The sequence below is a fragment of the Oncorhynchus nerka genome, linkage group LG10 (genome assembly GCF_034236695.1).
Source record: "Oncorhynchus nerka isolate Pitt River linkage group LG10, Oner_Uvic_2.0, whole genome shotgun sequence".
NCBI lineage: Eukaryota > Metazoa > Chordata > Actinopteri > Salmoniformes > Salmonidae > Oncorhynchus > Oncorhynchus nerka.
In genome coordinates this window covers 75,876,827-75,886,276 of record NC_088405.1, presented here as the reverse complement: position 1 = coordinate 75,886,276, position 9,450 = coordinate 75,876,827, and the positions used below count along the sequence as shown (strand labels likewise).

At 42.3% G+C, this 9,450-nt stretch overlaps 1 protein-coding gene across 1 annotated transcript in view; it reads left to right on the top strand.

Annotated features, from left to right (window-relative positions):
• Positions 1-383: 383 nt before the first annotated feature.
• The window catches only part of LOC115136005 (rho GTPase-activating protein 32-like), a 259,254-nt gene continuing 250,187 nt past the window's right edge, over positions 384-9,450 (top strand). Inside the window, 1 exon segment of the mRNA XM_029671318.2 lies at positions 384-861. The gene's annotated coding sequence lies outside the window, so the exon portion shown is untranslated.

Here is a 9,450-nt window from a genome sequence, read left to right as displayed (position 1 = left end):
CATTTGTACTGTAGCATGCCTCTTATTTGCCCCCGGACACCTGCTTTTGGGGCCCCAGACTAAGCTTTTCCTGAGGCAATTTGGTGTAGTGGCCAGTCACTGGTGTGGTGTACTGTCACAACAGTGTAAATTATGGTAACCTTTAGAGGATGCCATTACAGACAAGCACCAGAGGATGGCAGAGTAGTAGAGTAAAAATACACTTCAAAGATTATAGTTTCAGAGCTGGGTTTCAAACATACTTAGTGTTTTCCAAAATTGCAATCTGATTGATGAGCAATGTCCTGAGAGACCGAGCATGTTAAATCTAATCCACGTGCGCTCATTCCACGAGAGCGCGCACAGTCACGAACGGTACGCCTCTGCGCGTTCACGATGTTCTCGGATTCTCTCCTGGAAGTCGTGGTTCGAATGTTTTAGTGCGAGCCTCCAGTTTGATAGTAAAGTTGACCTATAAAACTGTCCTTCAACTGTCTGAAAAGGGAATTTCAGTCAATGTTTTCTCATTGTGAAGTACCATCACATTTTTTAAGGCAGTTTAGCTTTACTTAAACACGATAACAGCTGTTTGAACATTGCCAACGAGCCATCTCCAGCGGGACTTTTTGAACACACGGACAGCGAGATTGAGGCGATATTTTTTTTAATGGGACGTAACGTTGTTGTTCAGGAAACATTTACCTAACCAGTTTAACGTTAGCTATATACAATATCTAGCGTCTTTGGTTTGTTTTATAATGCGGTGTTTTGGCTCCAAGGGATCAAGCTGTTTTTCTGCAGCTGGCGTGGAAGACACCAGGAGGAGGAAACTGTGGTGAAAGCGAGAGTGATAACCCGAAAAACATCTCATCAAACACACCGGTAAATTTCTGTCACTTCAGTTAACGTTATCAAACGTTTACATGAATACCAATGATTCCATATTAAACTGATTAAGGCAGTAGTCCGAGTATGGAAATAGAGTAATGTGTTTACATGACTATCTTAAACGTATTAATGTCAAAATCAAAGTAAACATACGCCAATTAAAAAACCTGGTTTTCGGAATAATCTTTTTAATTATTAGGACATGTAAACAGTTTAATCGGCGTTCCAACGGTGTATTTGATATGTGCGTGTTCCAAAACCAGTAGCGCAAGCTTCCCTTTCATGCACGAGTGAAGTGAGTTTTGGAAAACCAAGTATGGATCTTTAGAAATTGTTTTCACATACAACTTTAACGTTATGTCCGAAATCTGAATCAAAAACGTTTAGCAAAAACACCATGGTTACTGTGGTATAACGTTTATTTGGATTGGCGATTTTCTGCATTTATCTAAAGTCCTAGCCTGAAAACCCAATGTTGAATTGCAAAGAATTCTATGTAGGCAGAAATTAGCGTTTGGAACAGGAAAGTTAACTCTCACGACCACAAGGCAAAAGAGTGAATAAAATATTACTTCACCGGTTGTCCGTGTGGTTGGTCGTTTTACAGGTAGGAATGTGAGACAAAATATCCACAGAGTAGTGTAGCAACCTGACCTAGTATGTTGGTCAATATCGTTTTTATTTTCAATACTGATGCAATTCGCACTGTGACTAATCAAACTGCCAGGTGAGGTAACATGCTTAGGTCGACTACATTCCCATATGGTTTACATATTGTGTAATAGAGCCCCACAGTGGAGGTGTAATAATACCCCAAAACCTAGCGGGTAAATGGTTCCAATCGTTTTTACACCATTCTTTTTATCAATAGGGAATTTTAGAAACACTTAAAATAATGGCTGTGTTACATGTTGTTTTGGTGTGATGTTTTGATAACCATGTAAATCATGGTGCCTTTAATCAATATATTTGGCTCTATTTGTTATAGACCCCCCTCAGCCCCCAGCTGTGCCCTGAACACCATATGTGAATTGATTGCCCACCCATCTATCTTAAGAGTTCGTACTGTTAGGTGACCTAAACTAGAGGCCCTCAATCTCACACAAATGATCAAGGAACCTACCTGGTACAACCCTAAATCCATAACCATGGGCACCCAAATAGATATCATCCTGACCAACTTGCCCTCTAAATACACCTCTGCTGTCTTCAACCAGGATCTCAGCGATCACTGCCTCATTGCCTGTGTCCGTAATGGGTCCGCAGTCAAACGACCACCCCTCATTGCTTTTAAACGCTCCCTTAAACCCCTCAGCAAGCAGGCCTTTCTAATCGACCTGGCCCGAGTATCCTGGAAGGATATTGACCTCATCCCGTCTGTAGAGGATGCCTGGTTGCTCTTTAAAAGTGCATTCCTCACCATCTTTAAATAAGCATGCCCCATTCAAAGAATGTAGAACTAAGAACAGATACAGCGCTTGGTTCACTCCAGACCTGACTGCCCTTGACCAGCATAAAAACATCCTGTGGCGTACTGCATTAGCACCGAATAGCCCCTGCGATATGCAACTTTTCAAGGAAGTTAGGAACCAATATACACAGGCAGTTAAGGAAAGCTATGGCTAGCTTTTTCAAACAGAAATTTGCATCCTGCAGCACCAATTTCCAAAAAGTTTTGGGACACTATAAAGTCCATGGAGAATAAGAGCACCTCCCAGCTGCCCACTGGACTGAGGCTTGGAAACACTGTCACAATCGATAAATCTACAATAATTTAATTTCAATAAGCATTTTTCTACGGCTGGCCATGCTTTCCACCTGGCTACCCCTAAAAACAGCTCTGCACCCCCCGCAGAAACTTGCCAACTCTTTCACCCAAATCCAGACAGCTGATGTTCTGGAAGAGCTGCAAAATCTGGATCCCTACAAATCAGTTGGACTAGACAATCTGGACCCTTTCTTTCTAAAATTATCCACAGAAATTGTTGCAACCCCTATTACTAGCCTGTTTTAACCTCTTTTGTATCGTCTGAGATCACCAAAGATTTGAAAGCTGCCACGGTCATCCCCCTCGTCAAAGGGTGAGACACTCTAGACCCAAACTGTTATAGACCTATATCCATCCTGCCCTGCCTTTCTAAAATCTTCGAAAGCGAAGTTAACAAACAGATCACCGACCATTTCGAATCCCACCGTACCTTCTCCACTATGATATCTGGTTTCCGAGCTGGTCATGGGTGCACCTCAGCTACGCGCAAGGTCCTAAACGATATCATACCCGCCATCGATAAAAGACAATACTGTGCAGCCGTCTTCTTCAACCTGTCCAAGGCTTTCGACTCTGTCAATCACCACATTCTTATCGGCAGACTCCACAGCCTTGGTTGGTCAAATGACTGCCTCGCCTGGTTCACCAACTACTTCTCAGAAAAAGTTCAGTGTGTCAAATCGGAGGTCCTGTTGTCCGGACCTCTGGCAGTCTCTATGGGGGTGCCACAGGGTTCAATTCTCGGGCCGACTCTTTTATCTGTATATATCAATGATGTCGCTCTTGCTGCTGGTGATTCTCTGATCCACCTCTACGCAGACGACACCATTCTGTATACATCAGACCCTTCTTTGGACACTGTTATCAAACCTCCAAACAAGTTTCAATGTCATACAACTCTCCTTCCGTGGCCTCCAACTGCTCTTAAATGCTAGCAAAACTAAGTGCATGTTATTCAACCGATTGCTGCTCTCAACCGCCCGCCCGACTAGCGTCAGTACTCTGGACGGTTCTGACTTGTGGACAAATACCTAGGTGTCTGGTTAGACTGTGAACTCTCCTTCCAGACTCACATTAAGCATCTCCAATCCAAAATTAAATCTAGAATCGGCTTCCTATTTCGCAACAAAGCCTTTTTCACTCATGCTGCCAACATACATACACTCGTAAACCTGACTATCCTACCGATCCTTGACTTCGGCGACGTCATTTACAAAATAACCTCCAACACTCTACTCAGCAAATTGGATGTAGTCTATCACCGTGCCATCCGTTTTTATCACCAAAGCCCCATATACTACCCACCACTGCGACCTGTATGCTCTTGTCGACTGGCACTTGCTACATATTCGTCGCCAAACCCACTGGCTCCAGGTCATCTATAAGTCTTTGCTAGGTAAAGCCCCGCATTATCTCAGCTCACTGGTCACCATAGCAACACTCACCCGTAGCACACGCTCCAGCAGGTATATTTCACTGGTCATCCCCAAAGCCAACACCTCATTTGGCCACCTTTCATTCCAATGACTGGAACGAATTGCAAAAATCACTGAAGCTGGAGTCTTATATCTCCCTCTCTAACTTTAAGCATCAGCTGTGAGAGCAGCTTACTGATCACTGTACCTGTACACAGCCCATCTGTAAATACCTCATCCCCATATTGTTATTGATTTTTCTTGTTGCTCTTTTGCACCCAAATATCTTTACTTGCACATAATCATCGGCACATCTATCACTCCAGTGTTATTGCTAAATTGTAATTATTTAGCCTCTATGGCCTATTTATTGCCTTACCTCCCTAATCTTACTACATTTGCACACACTGTACAGACTTTTTCTATTGTGTTATTAACTGTACATTTGTTTATCCCATGTGTAATTCTGTTGTTTTTGTCACACAGCTTTGCTTTATCTTGGCCAGGTCGCAGTTGTAAATGAGAACTTGTTCTCGACTGGTCTACCTGGTTAAATAAAGGTGAAATTAAATATTTACACTCAGATTTATGCTCAAATGTTAATAAGCATAAAAGTAGACCATGCAAGACCCTGCAAGTTCCTGCATGCTAACAGGTATTGTGTCAATTTCAAACTTGCACAAGACAGTTCACAGAATTGTCAATTTTAATGACATTTTTCCAATATATTCATTACTACATTTAGCCAACAATATATAGTTAATCCAGAGATAACCTTTTTTCTTGATTCGTAAGTCTCGTCCACATCATAGCATTTGTAGTTCTTTGTGATAGCCACCTTAGCAGCTAAATGTCATTTCGTTTTTGGGGGGTAAGTGCAGGCAAATATATTGAGTCACTTTGTCCTAAAGTGATTTACACAGTTATGGGGCGGCAGGGTAGCCTAGTGGTTAGAGCGTTGGACTAGTAACTGAAAGGTTGCAAGTTCAAATCCCCGAGCTGACAAGGTACAAATCTGTCGTTCTGCCCCTGAACAGGCAGTTAACCTGTTCCTAGGCCGTCATTGAAAATAAGAATTTGTTCTTAACTGACTTGCCTAGTAAAATAAAGGTAAAATAAAAAATAAAATAAAAATCAACATGTCACGCCAGGGGAAGCCTACACCATACACAGCCCTTATTTTAAGCGTTTCTAAAATCCTCTATGGGAAAATGCATGGTGAAAAAACGATTGGAATCATTTCCTTGTTTTACCGCTAGGTTTTATGGGTATTATGACTAATAATGTGGTACTCTATGCGTCAATCGATTGAAAATACAAGATACCAAAGAAGTTGGGTAAATCACACTTCTCTTTATACCCTATCGCTGCCTCCTATTCCAAAAAGGACAAACAGCATGTACAACCGGTAAAGTAAGTGTAAATATAATTTTATTCAACATTCTGCTTTGTAAAGACTATTGTATTTTTTTTAGCGATGTCATCCGATGTTTAGGCAACGAAAGTCCCATCAGTAGCTTCATTTCAGATGTGTCCATGTAAACAGGATTATTGGGGAAATTGTTCATCTTGCAAAGCATGTAAATGTTTTAAACAAACTATTATACTAATCTGACTATCCACAATTATCATATTATTGTGTAAATATAACCGTGTTGGTTCCGTAAGGGAAGTCTGATCAATACCATAAGCATGCATCAAAGCTAACAAGAAGAAAACAAGCCTACACATGTGCTAGCAAACACTTTCCATTCGGTTGTAAAAAAAAGAAGCTAACTTCTCCTTTAATCATCCAAAACACATCTCTGCTTAAGCAAGTTAATGAATATGTAGTAGCCTTTTTGCTCATGGTCAACCTGTTATTTATATGATTGTTTATCTTCCCTTATTATACCCCTTTGATATTACGTAGAGATTCCATCCATAGCCTACAGTTTAATCTAGTCCATGGCATCAATCTGTCTCGCACCTTAAAAACAAGTCAGCCTGCAAAACACTCGAGAGTAGCACATCAAAATTTATTGTGAAACTATTGGTTCAGAATGTAATGAAAATGTTTAGGCTTTCCAAAGTGCGTTCACTGATATATATAATCTTTGGTGGAGAAGTGCATGAGAAATGGTTAGACAATTCCTTGCATTGCTATGACCAACTTGTGTACAAAACACTGTCGTTAGTGGAGTGTAATGGCCCTCCTTAAGATCTTTACGTGATGTACTGAAGTTTCCAAGGCTTCCCTTAACTTTGACCCTAACTAACAAGGAGTTCCTTACTCTTGAAAGACCACATAATGTGATCAAAACCAAGGGAAACTACCAAGCGACATGACTGGCGCTAGTCAATCTTTGTTGGATTTCCAATGCCACATCAGCCATAATGACTAAGATGATACTGGGCCATAATCAAAAATCAAATGCATTTTATTGGTCACATGTGCCAAATACAACTGGTGTCGACTTTACAGTGAAATGCTTACTTACAATCCCATTCCCTACAATGCAGAGTTAAAAAGTAAGATTATATTTGCTATATAGAAACACAAAAACAGTCAAGGCTACATACAAGGAGTGCTATTACTGAGTCAATGTGCAGGGGTACGAAGTAATTGATTATGTACAGTGCATTTGGAAAGTATTCAGACCCCTTCACTTTTTGCACATTTACTTTTTCCCCTCATCAATCTACACAAAATACCTCAAATACCTAAATACCCCCCGGAAATATCACATTTACAAAGTTTTCAGACCCTTTACTCAGTACTTTGTTGAAGAACCTTTGGCAGATATTACAGCCTCTAGTCTTCTTGGGTATGAAGCTACAAGCTTGGCACACCTGTATTTGGAGTTTTTCCCATTCTTTTCTTCAGATCCTCTCAAGCTCTGTCAGGTTGGATGGGGAGCATCGCTGCAAAGCTATTTTCAGGTCTCTCCAGAGATATTAGATCAGGTTCAAGTCCGGACTCTGGCTAGGCCACTCAATGACATTCAGAGACTTCTGAATACTTATGTAACATTTACATTACATTTAAGTCATTTAGCAGACGCTCTTATCCAGACAGGCACATGGGTTTCAGTTCCTTGTGCTTGACTACAAGCATATAAAATGGTGCTGGATTAGATAGCTGCCGTATTACGGGCTCCTGATCAATTCTGCTATTTTGTGTGTGTTTTTTGAGCTGATCTTAACTTATTTTGTACATAATGTTTGCACCATCAGAACAGCAATCACTAACCTCGATTTGGATGAAGATTTTTACTTCAATGAGTCGTCATCGCAGGACATACTGCTTACCCCGTACCAGGCCCTAATCACTGAGATGCATAGAAGAAAGAGGTGACGTAAGCGAGGCCGACGTGCGGGCACTTAGATGAAACTATGTCGCCTCTACCCTCCATTTTATTGGCAAACATACAATCACTGGAGAAGAAACAGGACGAGCTTGGTTCTATATGATCCCATCAACAGGACCCGAAGAACTGTAATATCCTTTGTTTCTCTGATTCGTGGCTGAACAAGGACATGGATAATATACATCTATCTGTTTTTTATATGCATCAGCAGGACAGAACTTCAGCTTCGGGTAAGGTAAAGGGGAGGTGTGTGTCTCTTTGTTAACAACAGCTGGTGCACAATCTCTAATATTAAGGAAGTCTCAAGGTTCTGCTCGCCTAGAATACCTCATGATAAGCTGTAGACCATACTATTTACCAAGGAGTTTATCTATATTTTTCGTAGGTGTTTATTTACCACCACAAACCAATGTTGGCTTAAGACTGCACTCAACAAGCTGTATAGGGCCATAAACAAACAAGAACATTTTCATCCAGAAGCGGAGCACCTAGTGGCCGGTGATTTTAATGCAGGGGAACTGAAATCAGTCTAACTGCATTTCCACCAACATGTCACCTGTGCACCTTTACTCCACACACAGAAATGCATACAAAGCTCATCCTCGCCCTCCATCTGGCAAATCTGACCATAACTGAATCCTTCTGATTCCTGCTTACAAGCAAAAACTCAAACAGGAAGCACCAGTGATGCACCCAATACAGAAGTGGTCTGATGTAGCGGATGCTAAACTACAGGACTGTTTTGCTAGCATAGACTGGAATATGTTCCAGGATTCATCCGATGGCATTTTAGAGTTTACCACATCAGTCACCATCTTCATAAGTGCATCGACAACGTCATCCCAACAGTGACCGTACGTACATATCCCAACCAGAAGCCATGGATTACAGGAAGCATCTGCACTGAGTTATAGGCTAGAGCTGTCACTTTCAAGGAGTGGGATACTAATCCGGACGCTTATAAGAAATCCTGTTACGACCTCCGACGAGCCATCAAACAGGCAAAGCGTCAATACAAGATTGAATCCTACTAAGCCAAATGCCTTCTATGCAGGCTTCGAGGCAAGCAACACTGAGCCATGCACGAGAGAACCAGTTGTTGTAGTGAATGTGAGTAAGACCTTTAAACAGGTTAACATTCACAAAGCTGCAGGGCCAGACGGATTACCAGGATGTGTATTCAGAGCATGCGCTGATCAGCTGGTAAGTGTCTTCACTGACATGTTTATGGCTAACATGACTCACATTAACACCATCATCCAGGACACTCTGAAACCGTTCAATTCGTATACCGCCACAACAGATCCACAGATGACGCAATCTCTATTGCATGCCACACTGTCTTCTCCGACCTGGACAAAAGGACACCTATGTGAGAATGCTGTTCATTGACTACAGCTCAGCTTTCAACATCATAGTGCCCTCCAAGCTCATCACTAAGCTAAGGACCCTGGGACTGAACACCTCCCTCTGCAACTGGATCCTGGACTTCCTGATGGGTCGCACTCAGGTGGTGAGGGTAGGCAACAACACATCCGCCATACTGACTCTCAACACGGGGGCCCCTCAGGGGTGCCTGCTTATTCCCCTCCCGTATTCACTGTTCACCCACGACTGCATGGCTGCGCACAATTTCAACACCATCATTAAGTTAGCTGATGACACGACGGTGGTAGACCTGATCACCGGCGATGTTGAGACAACCTTAAGGGAAGAGGTCAGAGACATGGGAGTGTGGTGCCAGGACAACAACCTCTCCCTCAACGTCGCCAAAGACAACGGAGGATTGTGCACTACAGGAAATTGAGGGCCGAGCACGCCCCCATTCACATTGATGAGGCTGTAGAGGAGCGGGTTGAGAGCTTCAAGTTCCTTGTGTCCACATCACTAAGGATCAATCATGGTCCTTACTCAACAACACAGTCGTGAAGAGGGCACAACAATGCCTCTTTTCCAATCCAGGAGCCTGAAAAGATGTGGCTTGGGCCCTCAGATCCTCAAGTTCTACAGCTGCACCATTGAGAGCATTTTGAGTGGCTACATCACCGCT